Consider the following 18,222-nt stretch of genomic DNA (forward strand, 5'->3'; position numbering starts at 1 on the left):
ATCTATTGATCAACGAGCTAGTCAACTAGAGGCTTACTAGGGACACGGTGTTGTCTATGTATCCACACATGCATCTGAGTTTCCTATCAATACAATTCTAGCATGGATAATAAACGAGTATCATGAACAAGGAATTATAATAATAACTAATTTATTATTGCCTCTAGGGCATATTTCCAACAGTCTCCCACTTGCACTGGAGTCAATAATCCAGTTCACATCACTATGTGATTAACACTCAAGGTCACATCCCCGTGTGACTAACACCCAAAGAGTTTACTAGAGTCAATAATCTAGTTCACATTACCATTTGATTAACACTCGATGAGTTCTGGGTTTGATCATGTTATGCTTGTGAGAGATGTTATAGTCAACGGGTCTGAACCTTTCAGATCCGTGTGTGCTTTACAAATCTCTATGTCATCTCCTAGATGCAGCTACCACATTCTATTTGGAGCTATTCCAAATAACTGTTCTACTATACGAATCCAGTTTACTACTCAAAATAATTTGGATTAGTGTCAAAGTTTGCATCGGCGTAACCCTTTATGACGAACTCTTTTACCACCTCCATAATCGAGAAAATTCCTTAGTCCACTAGTTACTAAGGATAACTTTGACCGCTGTCCTGTGATCCATTCTTGGATCACTCTTGTACCCCTTGACTGACTCATGGCAAGGCACACTTCAGGTGCGGTACACAACATAGCATACTGCAGAGCCTACGTCTAAAGCATAGGGGACGACCTTTGTCCTTCCTCTTTCTTTTGCCGTGGTCGAGCTTTAAGTCTTAACTTCATACCTTACAACTCAGGCAAGAACTCCTTCTTTGACTGGTCCATCACCTCCGACCCCCGCTTTCACCCGAGCCGGTGGATCATCCTCGACGAGGTTTTTCCAGAGCAAGGGAATCTGCTCCTGTTGAACACCGACGCTGTCGCTTCCTCCACAAGAATCTTCCGCAGCTTGGCGATTACCACGTCGTGGCTACCACTCTCGACGGCTACTTCGTTCTGGCGGAAAAGATCGCTCCTCACGCTGCTCGTGTCCTCAACCCTCTTACTGGCGTCGTGATCCGTTTCGCGTCGCCCGTGCCCCCCGATGTGGGGGGAGTCGCTGATGTCCTTTTCCCCCATGGCTCTTCGCTCCGACTCACTGTGTTCTCCGACTCATCTCGCAAGGCTTACTCGGAAGCTCCTCACAGTGAAAGTTTCGTCAGATACAACCATAAGCAGCCAGCAGCTTACGATTTCTTCTGAAAGGCAGTCGTGGGTGGTGTCTACGCAAGCTTTTCTGAAGCATCCGTAGTTCGTGAGATGATTATATGCTTAGGAAAATTTCTTCCGGTTAATCTTTCTCCCGTGACCGAGGTTTTCTCCCTTGATCTTCCTGGACATGAGTACGGCATGCGGTGTTTCCTAGTGGATTTGCATGGGCATATATGTATCATCATGAAGATCTTGAATCCACAGGGAGTCTTGGCTCTCTTTGCTTTCCAATTTGACACCGAGATAGGTAACCTCGAGCGTCTGAAGACCACAGACAGATATGCAATCTTCATCAGTGACCACAGGTGCTTCTCCGTCGATGTTGATGAGTTCCCAGGAACTGAGCCAGAATGTGTGTACTACACTCAACATTTGGGTTCATCCGCTCATATCTGCAAGTGCAACATCAAGGATAACAAACTAGAGAGGATCTCTTAAGCTGCAGATTTCGTGAAGCAGGACAAGAAATTTGTCCTGGTCGCTGACCGTCCTTACACCATGATCCACCTTCTCACCAGCTACACCATCAACAACCCAGATTCTCAACTGGCCTTGCAACAGATTCCATAAGGCGTCGGCAGATCTTCGTTTAATTCCTAAGGATAGTGATTTCAATCTGACAATAAGGCTATGCATTTGCTAAGTAATTCTTCTTGTTTCCCGTCTAGTCTTTCGTTTAGTTATTATGGTTATTATGCCTTGCCTGGTTAAGAGTAAGAAACAGGTAGATTCTATGTTAGATCACCTTTAGTGGAACTGCAGTTTGATGTCTTAATTGGTCCTATTTGGTATCAACCTAATGCGGCATCTATTATATATCGTGCTTGATGGATGCTATCTTATTTAGATATGTATACTTGCTATTCTCTTGTATTACTACTTCCTAGCAAATGCAATGTGGTGCTTAATTTCTAGCAGTAGTAAATGTTGGCCTTGTCAACTTCTGGATTTTGCTAGCCTGTCTAGGGAGGACCTTCTTGGCTCTTGAGTAATACAAATCCCTTTTACCCCCGCAAAAAAACTTCTGGATTTTGCTCCTGCAATGGAACCATCTTTGCAATGTCATGTCATGTACAAGACATGGTGTTATATTTGCTTACTGACAGTTTGTCGAGCTGCTGTACAATGTGTCCTGGGCATACAACAGGGTATGAAAGGAATGTTTCATCTATTTTTGTAATGCTCTAATGCGTCTATGCTTGAGTCCCTTGAACTAGTTGCATTTGTACGTAGTTTGTTCATTGCATTTATGGGCATTACTAAAGAAAAACAATCTGCAGCATGAATGTTGTTAAAGAACTAAACTAAAGATGTTCACTGCTTATAAATATGTGTCACACAGTTGGCCGTTGCTGTTTCTACAAGGGTATTGTAGGTTCTGTATCTTTTTTGTACTACATTTACAAAGATTTTATCCTGTTTAGACAATCCGTGTGTCCACCTGATCACCGAACCAGAGAAGTAGACTATCAGGAGCTCAAAATGTCCTTGTACTACTGCAACAGTAAGCAGCGAACAGATGTTGGAAGTAACATAGGCTAGTGGATGAACTACTGAAACATCAGTTCTAACCATACCTTGTATGATTTCTTCTTCATCTAGAACTGCAGCGCCGTCGGTTTGTTGTCGGAGAACAATGTGTTTAGGCGTTTCTTAATTGTAGCTGCAGTTGATGGGCGGGCCAATCATTCAGTTTGCTTCTACTATAGAGTCTATCCTCGGGCAACTGCTGGACACTTGAAGTCTGCATTTTGCCATTGAGATCATCAATGCAGTCAGATAGCATATCAATTGTTTTTTTTTCTAATTGTCAGCTTGGTAGAAGGTTAGTGGTTCAATCTCCAACTATACAATTTTCAACACTAAATCAAAGCTTAACTCCAAGTGGTTGTTCAAGCTAGTATTTTTCTTTCAGACGGGTTACGTTTGGAACTCTGATTTCTTCTTCCGAAGAACTATTCTCAAAAACAAAAGGAGAAGGAGATACTAAACAAATATGGGTGCAAGTATTTACATAGTTCGTTTGGAATGGAGTATCTGCATGCATGACATTCCAAACACTACAATAAAACAGCATATTACTGACCTGCTATTAAGCAATCTACACTGACGGGCTACCCCTGCCCGTCTGATGAACAGAAAACCCACGGAGCTGTCCAGGCCCGCACCTCCTATGGTCTTTGGCGACTAGCTCTCCCTCCATCCTCCGCTTACGAACATGATTTAATAACTCCTGTGTCAAGCGGAGGTGGCAAATAGACTAAAGAAGCAACAGTAATAAATAAGTTTCACATTATGTCTTATATGTGGAATGTAAAATATCTATCTAGAAGTACGCGATCATCTTTCAAGTTTATAAATATAATTGTATGATCCAAATATAACAATGTAATAATTATCACAATAATTGTAGCTTAGTGTATACCATTATGATGCAGGTATCAACATGCTAGATGAATGTAAAACTATGTATGGGCATTGATATGCCTAAGAAACTGGTGATATTGCCAGGAAATTCACCAAAATAAAGTTCATATACTTTGGGAACTCGACCACTGATATTATTTTTTTGCTTGTAGGAGAGATATAGTACCCCGAAGGCATGTATATAGAATCTTACCAAGAAGTCATAAAATAAATACATAGAATAGCAAGTACAATTATATGTGTGCATAGCACAATACTGGAATGACCGATTGACCATCAACCCAAGTATTTATAGCATAATGCCGCTAAAACATAAAAGAGCATGCCAACAATATTAAGTTGGGTGAGGATTTAGCTGCACTGAAGATGTTCTACTACAAGTGATATATCATAAAGACACAAACGAGAAATGATGTATACTGACTTGTAAGTTATGTTCACTCACATAAGCGGTAGGAACTTAAACCAGTGGTATTCAGCCTACCGCTCATGCTAGAGAAGAGCTCCTTTACGGTGATTGGGGCAGTACTGGGAGTACTTTCGAGTACTTACCCCTCCGATTTTTATTAGCCGTCCTATCTGGTGGGGGATTAAAAATGAATAAACCTAATTAGTTTAATCAGAGAAGGGCATAATGGTCCAGGGTAAAATATTGTGCTTTCAACCGATCACGTCCACGACCAGAACCATATCAAGATCTAGTAGGTCAATTCCTCATTCTCGTCCCCTTCCTTCTGTCCGATGAGCCTGGCGAGAGGAACCAATTCACCGTCGTCGGCATCGTCCTCGTCCTCCTCCTGGTCCCTTTCACTATAGAAGATGTGCCCAGTGGCAGGAAGAAAAATAAGCCATGACATCTGCGGCGGCAGAGTCGGCGGCGAAGGCGACGACGCTATAGAACTGGCCCCCGGCCGATCCCATCGCTTCCGGACTTGCATCCTAAGGTATGAATCGCCCGAATCTCAACTTACTTTGATTCGTAGCCTGCACTTGCTACTTAGATTTGTTAATTCATCATCGATTTAGGTTTCCCTAGTGCATGCAATTCAATTTAGAATTTTTCATCATCCATGGTCACTTCACTAGTTTATGGGGGACCCAGTTTTATGGACATTTATGATCGCTTGCCATAACATGTACAAGGACCAAAGTTTAAAATTCCACGCAAGATTTTATACTGGATTTTGCATGAATTTTTTTGTCCTTTCAGATTTTTATTCATTTGAATGCTGATGCAGGAAGACATGGCGGACGTAAGTGATGAGTCAATGATGGAGTACTATCATATTGCCAACAAGATGTTTAATAGTGAGGATGAAGGTTATAGATTTTATAACAAATATGGTCTTGAGAAAGGTTTTAATTAGTGTCCGGAGAAGCTATGTCGAGTGGGATGGATCCAACTGCCATATAATTTTAAGGAAAATTGTGTGTAGTCCTGAAGGGGTTTGTGAAGAGGAAGATGGAAGATAGAAAGAGGAGGCCACGGAGTATAACTCGTGTAGGGTGTAAAGCTAAATTGGTGATTGCAAGACAGGAGGAAACATGTCAGTGGTTTGTGAAGGATTTCATCGATGAACACAACCATCCTCTAGCCCCACGCGATCTGTCGTGTCTTTTGCGTTCACACAGAAGAATTAGCGATGAGCAAAAATCGGACATTGCAGACATGGAAAAATCTGGGATCAGAAAACACCATATTATGGATATTATGTGCATGCAATACGGTGGATATGATGAGGTTGGATGCATTATGAAAACACCAATATTATGTGCAGGAATCAATTGCTTCCAAGGATGCTTAAACAGTGATCAATCACATGGTGACGAGGCAAGATTCAGATTCAGATTTTTTTTCTTCAAGTACTTGGTTGATGAAGCTGGTCATCTGAAGGGACTGTTCTTGTGTGATAGTCAATCTCGACTTGACTACGAGGCTTTCAGAGACGTTATTGTTTTTGATAGCACATACAGAACCAATAAGTACAATCCGCCATTTGTGCCGTTTGTCGGGTTGAATCACCACCACAACACTGTTATTTTTGCATGTGGTATCATTTTACATGAAACAAGCCATGCATAGGAGTGGATGTTACGGACCTTTTCTGATGCTATGGGACAGAAGCATCCTATATCTGTGATCACGGATGGGGACCTTGCAATGCAGAGAGCAACCAGGGTGGTGTGGCCTGACTCAAACCATAGGCTCTATATATGGCACATTCAGCAGAACATTGTATGTCATCTGCATGATGACGCGGTAAAGGAGGAATTCAGATTATTCATATATGATACATCTTCCATTGAAGAGCATGAGAGGAAATGGTTACAATTCTTACAACGGAATAAAGTAACAAGTGAGGACTCCTGGTTGCATCAGATGTATAAGATGAGAAAATTGTGGTGTGCTCCATATCTTGAGGGTCGTTGTTTCTCGGGATTGAGCAGCAATCAGCATAGTGATAGTTTAAACTCGGTGCTACATACGCATCTTGATGCTAAGATGACGTTGTTTCAAATGCTAGAGCACTAAGAGCGTTCCCTTGCGTCGTGACGCTTGAACAGGCTCTCCAAGACATCGAGGCCTTGCAGTCTGTTTTGTTCACAGAGGAAAATGCTTCAAGTCTTGAGAAACATGCCGCAAAAGTTTTCACTCCTATTGTGTTTAAGTTGGTCCTATGGAGCATAAATGTTGTAAGAAAATGTGAGATTAGAGAGGTACTTTATGCAGCAGAAGTTACCACATACGTTGTGTCAGAGAAGGAAAGAATGGATAAAAAGATCGAAGTGCGCACGGAGCAGAAGGATGGTCTGCTTCGCAGTATTAGTTGTTCTTGCCGCAAATTGGAATGCGCAAGCACACCATGTTCCCACATATTTACATATTAGGAATTTTACAAGAAGAAACACTGTCCAGGTGTTGTGTTCCCACTAGGTGGACAATGAGTGCAAAATGTGCATTCGAGCCGACCAGGAAGGGCGAGATGTATGAATACTCTGCAACCCTAAAAAGGAACCGTAAGTTCAGGAATTTTAGTCATGCAGCATGTTCCACGGCATGCCACTTTGAAGAAGCGTTTCAGCATCTAAAAATGGTTTTGGAAGGACAAGATATTTGCAATGGATCAACAAGTGAGCAAGCTGATAGTAAGGGATCAACTAATGCTCATGATAACAGCATTAGGTTTGGCCCGTTGATGCCACAATCGGCTAACCTTGATGGTGAGGGTTTCGATAAGGTTCTGGATCGCGTGCATGTGCCAGGCCGAGGTGCTCTGAAGAAAAGGTTATAGGCAAAGATGAAGAAGACAAGATCACTTGGTAGATGTAGCTATTGTCATGAGGCAAATAGTCACAATCGACGTACGTGCGCCAAATTGATAAAGGTACCTAATATGTTGTAATTTAATGTTTGCATGTGTCCAAATATATTCCATGTCATTAATTATATCCTTCTGTGTAGGATCTCAAAGCAGAACTATGATAGCTACAACATTGTGCACACGGTCGGACAGCAAGTACGTCGATGATCAACATGATGTTGGCATTTGCATTGTTGTCTATGTCTAGTACCGTGTGACCTTGTCTCTAAAATATACTTCATTCTGTCAGTTAGTCAGTGACTTCCTCATAATGTAAGACTCAGCTATTTGGTGGTCCACTCTCTTGTAACAGTATGATTTTGACATATTTTTTTGCATTTTATATGTGAGTTTTTGAAGTGCAACCTTAAGAATCATGGTTTCTTTGTGGCCAGCGTGTAGCTTCTTTATTTTGTACGAGAAAATTGGGAAATAGATGTACTAGAGGAATTATATTTCTCTCCCAAAAAATATTATCAATAAATACGAAAAAAATACATCAATCATCTATGCTCTCCAATTGAAAAAAATACACTTAAGCCAATTTGTGTAAAAGATGTGATTTTTTCATCACCTCCGGATCACCCAAAATTTATAACGCATGCTCAAATAGATGTGCCAAACATGTTTATGAAAGAAATTAGAAAAAAATATTTCCTACAATTCCCCTTAAGGTGTAGACCGATATTTTGATTAATGAGTCTACATGGCAGTATAAATTAAAAAAAAATTATAAAACCTTGAAAAGCTATCTACGTTTGTGCAACATATCAAGTGTGCAAAATAAGAGTTGATTTAGAGGAGATCGAAAAAATGACGGTTAAACACGAGGGACTATCTGGTAAGCCAGTTTTTGTAGAAAAATATGATTTTTCTACCACATCCAAATGACCCCAAATTTATTCCACATGCTCAAATAGATGTGTCAAACATGATTATGAAAGGAATTTGCAAAAATTATATCCTACAATGCCCCCTTTAGGTGTAGACCGATATTTTGATCAGTCAGTCTTCAGGGCAGTATAAATTCACTAAAAAATTTAAAAATTGTAAAACCTTGATAACATAGCTATATTTGTGCAACATATCAAGTGTGCAAAATTATAGATGATTTAGAGGAGGTCGAAAAAAATCACGTTTAAACACGAGGGACCATTTAGTCTCACTTAAGCCAGTTTTTGTAAAAAGGTGATTTTTAAACCACCTCCAAAGTACCCAAATTTGTTCTACCTGCTCAAATAGATGTGTCAACCATGTCTATGAATGAAATTTAGAAAAATATAATTCTACAATGCCCACTTAAGGTGTAGACTGATGTTTTGATGGTACATGGACTACCGCGCCGTCCGGACCCACGCCAACTTGCTAGCAGGGTGGAGCATCGACGTCTCGTTCTACGGCTGGGCGCCGTTCGACCACTATGCCGAGGTTGCGGACCCTGTCGTCTGCCGGAACTACGAGGCTTGCCGCGACCTCATCCACGGCATGCTCGCCGACGGGCCGGTTGGCGGCGACTACGACCTCACCCCTGGGAACTGGGGGGACCATGATCACCCACAAATGGACTTCGCCAATGAGATCGGCCACAAGATTGATAGCCTTGAGGGCGTCACCCCGCGCTTCGATGTTGACATCCACGTGCCGTCACTGCTGGTATGTTTGGTTTACACCATGGTGTGTGTGAGATAGCTGCAGAGCTAATTTTGTTTCATTGGAGAGAGAGAGAGAGAGCAGGCGCGGGACCATGGTGTTGCTACCGTGGCCGTGGAGGAAGTCAAAGAGACGCATGTCATTAGCTATGGGAGAGTTTTCCTCCGCATCTTACTCCCTCCTCAAGCCGAGCGATCTCTCGACCTCCCTGTGCGTCCACGACTACATGGTTGTGTCACACGGGAGGCGCACGATAGGGATCCAAGCCCACTGACGAGCGACGTGGATCATCCATGCCTCATTCGACGATGACCAGGTGCCCATCGAACGTAGCTTCGAAGTCGTGACACTGCGGTCTTCTGAAACAACGAGGATTGTCATGAGTTCATACGCGGGATAGTCGCCGACGGGCCGTGAGCCTTGAGTACCACCTTGCCCCAGCAACTGGCCAACTAGGGACCTGGCTCACCCGCCAATGGACTTCACCATCGTGATCGACAGCCAGTTCGACAACCATGGGGGCGTAGTCCAGTGCCTCGACATTGACATCCTCCTGTCGTCACTCTGGGAATGTTTGGTCTACTGCGAGCCACATCCCTAATTCGCGCGTGCAAAGAGGTTGCCGCTCCCGGAGCTCTTGCAACGCCGGGCAAGGTGTGCGCCATATGTTTGCTGGACTTGGAGCCTAGTGGCACTGAGACAAATTTCGCATATTTTTCTCCTCACAAAACCCGAGGGAGAAAGTTGATGTGCCTACTACGTTGCTATGGAAAATGCTTGAAGATGAAGCATGATATTTTGCATCAATTCTTGTGATTGAAATCTTGCCTTCTCCAGGCATATATATCTTTACCCATGAGCCAAGGATATTGAGAAAATAAATATATGGGATGCCTAAACCACTACAGTTGAAAGAATAAACTTCTAATGTAAACATTTTTTTATCCATAACATGCTGCACTGTTTGTCAAAACATTGTTTTCTGCATTTCTAGTATTAATTCAACTTTTAATTCTTTTCTTAACAAGTAAATCTGAAATTATATGATCTTTTTAAGAATGTGTCGCACACTTTTTTTCATAACATGATTTTGTAATGCATGAATTTTTTTAATTTCAAGAATATCTAAAAAAACATTGAACACTTTTTAATCACATGACCATCTTACTAAAAATATATGGACTACTTTATAACATATGGTTACATTTTTCTAATACCTTGAACATGTTTTGAAAACCATTCAATACTTTTTTACTGACATCAAATTTCTATAAATGTATCAAAGAATTTTTTTGATTACATGGATTTCTAATATTGAATTTTTTTTCCAGTGACACAAAAATTTATGAAAATTCCCCAAACACTTTTTAAACTACCTGAATTTCTTTGTAAAAATGTGAAAATAACTTTTTTAGTTACATGAACATTTTCTATCTATGAATTGCTCATATTCAGCAAGGTTTTTTTTTGAACTTGTCTCCTTTGTAATCTAGCTAATATTCATCTTACTGAACCTTGCTCTGGTCTTATAAGCTGAAGTACTCCATCATCTCACAACGATAAAATGGGCATGTCAGTATATGAATCCCTCATGAAGTAAAGCAAAGTACAGTTGTCTCTGAAGTGTTTGCGGTCTTTACCGGTGTTTATTGGGGAGCAACAAGAGAAGTTTTCAAACTCATCATGCAGCACTCTTCTAACGGTCAGAGGTACTTGGCCCACTTCCCGTTTCTAGTACGAGGCCCTGAACAACATCACTTTATTTTACAGCCTACGTGCACGCCTTCCTTCCTATGGCTATAAGAAGAAATCATGTCCGACTGTCCACAATGCTGCGTATGAGATAGTTGCAGGACATCTAGCGGCACCCAGTCAGGAATGCGTGATTTGCCATTTTGAAGTTGTAGACTAGTGATGAGGAGATTGTCAGGCTTCCACACTCACGCCTGCAACATCCTGTGGATCAAAGGGTGGTTCTATCAAGAGTGAAAGTGCCCAATTTGCCATTGTGATTTGATGGATTACTTCGGCTTTAGATTCTGAGATTAGATAGCTGAAGGTGCTTGACTCAAATATCTCCGATGCAAAGATGTTGATAGATTACATAGCAGATGAATAACTTTCTTCCCCGCAAAAAAGAAAGAAAGAATAAACCAGCACAGTTGGAAGAATAAACTTCAAATGTAAACACTTTAGATTCCTAACTTACTGCTCTATTCGTCTTAACATTGTTTTTTGCATTTCTAGTGTTCCTTCAACTTTTAGTTTTTTTCATAACAAGTAAATATGATATTAGATTTTTTAAGAATGTGTCACATGCTTTTTTAATTACATGATTTTGTAATGCATGCATTTTTTTAATTAGAAGAATATTTTAAAAATCATTGAACACTTTTTAATCACTTGATCATCTTACTAAAATATATTAACTAATTATTACATGGTTACATTTTTTAATTAGAAGAATATTTTATAAATGCATTCAACACTTCTTTTAATTACATCCAAATTTCTATAAAGGTATCAAACAGTTTTTTTATTACATGGATTTCTAATAATGATTTTTTTCTAATAACACAACAGTTTATGAAAATTGACCAGACACTTTTTAAATTACATGAATTTCTTTGTAAAAATGTGAGAAGCACTTTTGTAATTACATGAGCATTTTCTAATCTATGAATTACTCCTCTTCCACAAGGAGGTCTATGAACTTGTTGTTGGAAATATGCCCTAGAGGCAATAATAAATTAGTTATTATTATATTTTCTTGTTCATGATAATCGTTTATTATCCATGCTAGAATTGTATTGATAGGAAACTTAGATACCTGTGTGGATACATAGACAACACCATGTCCCTAGTAAGCCTCTAGTTGACTAGCTCGTTGATCAATAGATGGTTACGGTTTCCTGACCATGAACATTGGATGTCATTGATAATGGGATCACATCATTAGAAGAATGATGTGATGGACAAGACCCAATCCTAAGCATAGCACAAGATCGTGTAGTTCGCATGCTAAAGCTTTTCTAATGTCAAGTATCATTTCCTTAGACCATGAGATTGTGCAACTCCCGGATACCGTAGGAATACTTTGGGTGTGCCAAACGTCACAACGTAACTGGGTGGCTATAAAGGTGCACTACGGGTATCTCCGAAAGTGTCTGTTGGGTTGGCACGAATCGAGACTGGGATTTGTCACTCCGTGTAACGAAGAGGTATCTCTGGGCCCACTCGGTAGGACATCATCATAATGTGCACAATGTGATCAAGGAGTTGATCACAGGATGATGTGTTACGGAACGAGTAAAGAGACTTGCCGGTAACGAGATTGAACAAGGTATCGGGATACCGACGATCGAATCTAGGGCAAGTACAATACCGCTAGACAAAGGGAATTGTATACGGGATTGATCGAATCCTCGACATCGTGGTTCATCCGATGAGATCATCGTGGAACATGTGGGAACCAACATGGGTATCCAGATCCCGCTGTTGGTTATTGACCAGAGAACGTCTTGGTCATGTCTGCATGGTTCCCGAACCCGTAGGGTCTACACACTTAAGGTTCGATGACGCTAGGGTTATAAGGAATAGATATACGTGGTTACCGAATGTTGTTCGGAGTCCCGGATGAGATCCCGGACGTCACGAGGAGTTCCGAAATGGTCCGGAGGTAAAGATTTATATATGGGAAGTCCTGTTTTGGTCACCGGAAAAGTTTCGGGTTTTATCGGTAACGTACCGGGACCATCGGGAGGGTCCCGGGGGTCCACCAAGTGGGGCCACAAGCCCCGGAGGGCTGCATGGGCTAAGTGTGGGAGGGGACCAGCCCCAGGTGGGCTGGTGCGCCCCTCCACAAGGGCCCAAGGCGCCTAAGGGGAGGAGGGGGCAAACCCTAAGGGCAGATGGGCCTTAGGGCCCATGCCTGGTGCGCCTCCCTCTCCCCCTCCACTTGGCCGCCACCCTAGATGGGATTGGGGCTGGCCGCCGCCCCTAGGGTGGAACCCTAGGTGGGGGCGCAGCCCCCCTCTCCCCCTATATATAGTGGAGGCAAAGTAGCAGCCCACAGACGAAGTTTCTTCTCTTGTTGGCGCAGCCCTACCTCTCTTTCTCCGCATATCTCGCGGTGCTTGGCGAAGCCCTGCTGGGTCACCACGCTCCTCCACCACCACCACGCCGTTGTGCTGCTACTGGATGGAGTCTTCCTCAACCTCTCCCTCTCTCCTTGCTGGATCAAGGCATGGGAGACGTCACCGAGCTGTACGTGTGTTGAACGCGGAGGTGCTATCCGTTCGGCACTAGGATCTCTGGTGATTTGGATCACGACGAGTACGACTCCTTCTACCCCGTTCTCTTGAACGCTTCCGCTTAGCGATCTACAAGGGTATGTAGATGCACTCTCCTTCCCCTCGTTGTTGGTTTCTCCATAGATAGATCTTGGTGACACGTAGGAAAATTTTCAATTTCTGCTACGTTCCCCAACAGTGGCATCATGAGCTAGGTTTATGCGTAGTTTCTATGCACGAGTAGAACACAAAGTAGTTGTGGGCGTCGATATTGTCAATTATCTTGCCGTTACTAGTCTTATATTTATTCGGCGGCATCGTGGGATGAAGCGGCCCGGACCAACCTTACACGTACGCTTACGTGAGACCGGTTCCACCGACTAACATGCACTAGTTGCATAAGGTGGCTGGCGGGTGTCTGTCTCTCCCACTTTAGTCGGATTGGATTCGATGAACAGGGTCCTTATGAAGGGTAAATAGAAATTGGCAATTCACGTTGTGGTATTGGCGTAGGTAAGAAACGTTCTTGCTAGAAACCTATAGTAGCCACGTAAAAACTTGCAACAACAATTAGAGGACGTCTAACTTGTTTTTGCAGCAAGTGTTTTGTGATGTGATATGGCCAAAGGATGTGATGAATGATATATGTGATGTATGAGATGATCATGTTCTTGTAATAGGAATCACGACTTGCATGTCGATGAGTATGACAACCGGCAGGAGCCATAGGAGTTGTCTTAATTTATTTATGACCTACGTGTCAATATAAACGTCATGTAATTACTTTACTTTATTGCTAACCGTTAGCTGTAGTAGTAGAAGTAATAGTTGGCGAGACAACTTCATGAAGACACGATGATGGAGATCATGATGATGGAGATCATGGTGTCATGCCGGTGACAACGATGATCATGGAGCCCCGAAGATGGAGATCAAAAGGAGAAAAATGATATTGGCCATATCATGTCACTTTTTGATTGCATGTGATGTTTATCATGTTTTACATCTTATTTGCTTAGAACGACGGTAGCTTAAATAAGATGATCCCTCACTAAAATTTCAAGAAAAGTGTTCTCCCTAACTGTGCACCATTGCGAAAGTTCGTCGTTTCGAAGCACCACGTGATGATCGGGTGTGATAGATTCTTACGTTCGAATACAACGGGTGTTGACGAGCCTAGCATGTACAGACATGGCCTCGGAACACATGAGAAACACTTAGGTTAACTTGACGAGCCTAGCATGTACAGACATGGCCTCGGAACACAAGACACCAAAAGGTCGAGCATGAGTCGTATGGTAGATACGATCAACATGAAGATGTTCACCGATGATGACTAGTCCGTCTCACGTGATGATCGGACACAGCTTAGTTGACTCAGATCATGTAATCACTTAGATGACTAGAGGGATGTCTATCTGAGTGGGAGTTCATAAGATGAACTTGTTTATCCTGAACATAGTCAAAAGGATTTTGAAAATTATGTCATAGCTCGCGCTTTAGTTCTACTGTTTAGATATGTTCCTAGAGAAAAATTAATTGAAAGTTGATAGTAGCAATTATGCAGACAGTAGAAGGCTTATGTCCTTAATGCACCGCTCAGTGTGCTGAACCTCGAACGTCGTCTGTGGATGTTGCGAACATCTGACATACATGTTTTGATGACTACATGATAGTTCAGTGTGTAATGCTAAATGGTTTAGAATTAAGGCACCAAAGACGTTTTTGAAACATCGCAGAACATATGAGATGTTCCAAGGACTGAAAATGTGATTTCAGGCTCGTGCCCACGTCAAGAGGTATAAGACCTCTGACGATTTTCTTAGCCTGCATAATAAGGGAGAAAAGCTCAATCTTGAGTTTGTGCTCAGATTGTCTGAGTACAACAATCGCTTGAATCGAGTGGGAGTTGATCTTCCAGATGAAATTGTGATGGTTCTCCAAAGTCACTGCCACCAAGCTACTAGAGCTTCGTGATGAACTATAACATATCAGGGATAGATATGATCCTTGAGCTATTCGCGACACCGCGAAAGTAGAAATCAAAAGGGAGCATCAATCGTTGATGGTTAGTAAAACCACTTGTCGTGGTTCTAAGCCTGACAGTAGAGTGGGGGGTAGGTATGGAGAGGCAAGGTCCTAGCTATGGAGAGGTTGTAAGCACAAAGGATGTACGAGTTCAGGCCCTTCTCGGAAGAAGTAACAGCCCTATGTCTCGGAGCCCGGAGGCGGTCGAGTGGATTATGAGTGTATGAACTACAAGGTGCCGAACCCCTCTGCCTATGGAGGGGGGTGGCTTATATAGAGTGCGCCAGGACCCCAGCCAGCCCACGTAGGAGAGGGTTTAAGGTGAGTTAAGTCTGGGGCGTTACTGGTAACGCCCCACATAAAGGCCTTTACTATCATAAAGTCTACTTGATTACAGGCCGTTGCAGTGCAGAGTGCCTCTTGACCTCCTGGTGGTCGAGTGGGTCTTCGTGGTCGAGTCCTTCAGGCCAGTCGAGTGAATCCTCGTTGGTCGACTGGAAGGCGACCTCTTCTAAGGATGTCCTAGGGTAAGTTACTTGGATCAGGTCCATGACCCTACCCTAGGTACATAACCCCATCATTAGCCCCCGAATGGATTGAGGCTTCGAGTGAAGAAGCAGTTGATGTCGTTTCCGATTAACCTTTGCGCTCCGGTTGTGCGCTGTTCTGGACCAAAGAATCCCTTTGTCGACAGGAAACAACTTGCCTTCAGTCGACTTGATCCATTCTGTTTTTGCGTCGAGTGATCTTTCAGGCTTCGACGATCTCCGAGCGACGGATCGCCGGAAACACCGCGCCTGACAGACTGATTTGTTGCTCGCGGATTCCGCGGGATGCGAAATTTTGGGGCGCGCGCGAAGCGGGGCGGACCGCGGTGTTCGGATGGGACGGGGCATGGACGCCTCGATCTCCGCGCCGCCTTTTTCGCCACATATCCCGTCTGCATAACTGTTCCAGATATGATTAGATCGACCGGGCCCACCTGTCATCCACTCGGAAGGGACCTTATAAATGTGCCCGGCGAGGATTTCTGTGCTGCGCCTTAGCATTCTCCCCCTCTCTCTGCTTCCTTCCTCCCTGCTCAGCGTGCTCGCTCTCGCCCCCGCACCACTTCCCTTCGCGCATCTCGCCGGCGACCATGGCCAAGGAGAAGACGGCGGCGCTGGAGCGTGCAAAGAAGGCGTCGGCGTCGGAGAAGGCGAAGGGGAGGTCCACCAGCCGCGGAGGGTCCTCGTCCAGATCCCGCCTGCCGAAAGGCTGGGTCCAAGGAGACTGGATCCAGTCGACCATCACTGAGAATGACATTCTCGACATGGCCAACGAGGGCTTGATCCCCCACGGAGCTGCGAGGCTTCCGGGGAAGGAGTGGCAGCCTCAGCCAGAAGAGGGTGAGTGTGTGCTTTTGGCCACCCATGTGGATCATGGGTTTTCCTTGCCGCCGAGTGTTTTCTTTCGTGGCTTCTTGAATTTCTTCGGAGCGCAGCTCCACCATTTTACCCCAAACTCCATTGCCTATCTTGCTGCGTTCGTGTCCATGTGTGAGGGTTTCTTGGGCTGTCGACCGCACTGGGGTTTGTTCAAGCATATATTCACGTGTTGCTCTCAGACCGTGAAGAAGGCGAGTCCAGGCGACGAAAAGACCCGAGTCGTCCAAATGTGTGGGGGTTTGGGCATCCAGGTGAGGAACAAGAGCACCTTTCCGCCCATGACCTTTCCCGAGTCAGTCAGAGGCTGGCAGTCGACCTGGTTCTACTGCCGGGACCAGTCGACGCCGGGACAGTCGAGTGGACTCCCACAGTTTACCATGGACCGAGTGAACAAGCCCTCCTCTCTGAAGTTGATCCCGGAGGAGAAAGCTGATGTGAAGATGTTGATGGAGCGCGTGGTGCAGTTGGTTCGGGAGGGAGTGACGGGCATGGATCTCCTGGAGGTCTTCCTCAGGCGTCGCATCCAGCCCCTCCAGTTCCGGAGCCACTGCATGTGGTTGTACTGTGGGACCGAAGACGAGACTAGAGTCCATCCAGAAGCAGTCGACGATGTCACTCTGGAAAGATGGATGGCAGCCGTCACCAGAAACAAGGACAACCCACGCGGAGCCAGAAGGATTCCTCCACTCGACCACAACAGTGATCCAAATAAGGTACACTTGCCCTGCTCTCCACTGCATTCTTGTCGCATTCATCTCTGTCTACTCTGCCGACTGGTCGACTGATCATTGTCTTGATATCTGCTAGGCCCTCACCGAGTTGTACTCGATGCCCAATGGGGCACAAACTCCGACTGAGGAGGGTGAGGCGAGCGGGGGCGAGAGCCAGGACAAGGAGGAATGGGACTCGGACGTTGCAGGGGACGACGACGACGATGATGATGACGACGGCGATGATGATGACGCCGAAGACGAGGAGGAAGAGGAGGAGGTCGTGCCACCGCGCTCGGAAAGGCGGTCGAAGCTCGTCCACGACCCTTCGACTGAACGTGGCAAGGGGGTTGCGACGCAGTCGACCAAGCGCCCTAGGACCACTTCTCCAGCGCCGACTGAAAAGGCGCCGAAGCAGCCTAGGGGGGCTCCGCCAAAGCCGACCAAGCTCCTGCCGAAGATGAAGGTGTCCATCCCCACCATATCAGGGTAATTGTGTCGTTTGAGTCTTCTCATTTTGTGTGAACTTTATCTCTGGTCGACGCTGAAGTTAGTCGACTGATCCTTTGGAGTTGCAGTGCTGCTACTTCTGAGACCTCGGCCCGGGCTGATGACCACGAGATGGAGGATGCAGCAACTTCGAACCCAGGTACTGTATTCTTAACACCGTTCTTAGTCGACTGACTCGCAATCTCTGATCCTGATTCTTCTCCGCAGCTCCACCCAACATTGTTATCAATCTCCCTGACGACGACGAGGATGAAGAACCACTGGCACGCAGGAGGAGTCGGAAAGCGTCCGCCAGTAAGGTGCTTCAGGATGTGACGGCGCCTGAGATTCTGACTGTGGAGGAAGAGAACACCACTCGACACACGATGTCCTTCGCAAATCCACTGACGAGTGCCCAACAACCCTCTCTCTTCACGACGCACCACATCCCAGAGGACCAAGCTGGCGCAGCGAAGGAGGCAATACGCCAGGCGGGACTCATGATGGAGCAGCTGAAGACCATCCGGGACGCGAGCCAGGCAGCTTATGACGCCAGTTCTGCCCTCCAA

The 18,222-nt window shown here is 44.5% G+C and overlaps 1 pseudogene; it reads left to right on the plus strand.

Annotated features, from left to right (window-relative positions):
- Positions 1-828: 828 nt before the first annotated feature.
- On the plus strand, positions 829-1,838 carry LOC119272696 (annotated as a pseudogene).
- The last annotated feature ends 16,384 nt before the right edge of the window (positions 1,839-18,222 follow it).

The sequence above is a fragment of the Triticum dicoccoides genome, chromosome 3A, assembly GCF_002162155.2.
Source record: "Triticum dicoccoides isolate Atlit2015 ecotype Zavitan chromosome 3A, WEW_v2.0, whole genome shotgun sequence".
In the NCBI taxonomy this organism is placed as follows: Eukaryota; Viridiplantae; Streptophyta; class Magnoliopsida; order Poales; family Poaceae; genus Triticum; species Triticum dicoccoides.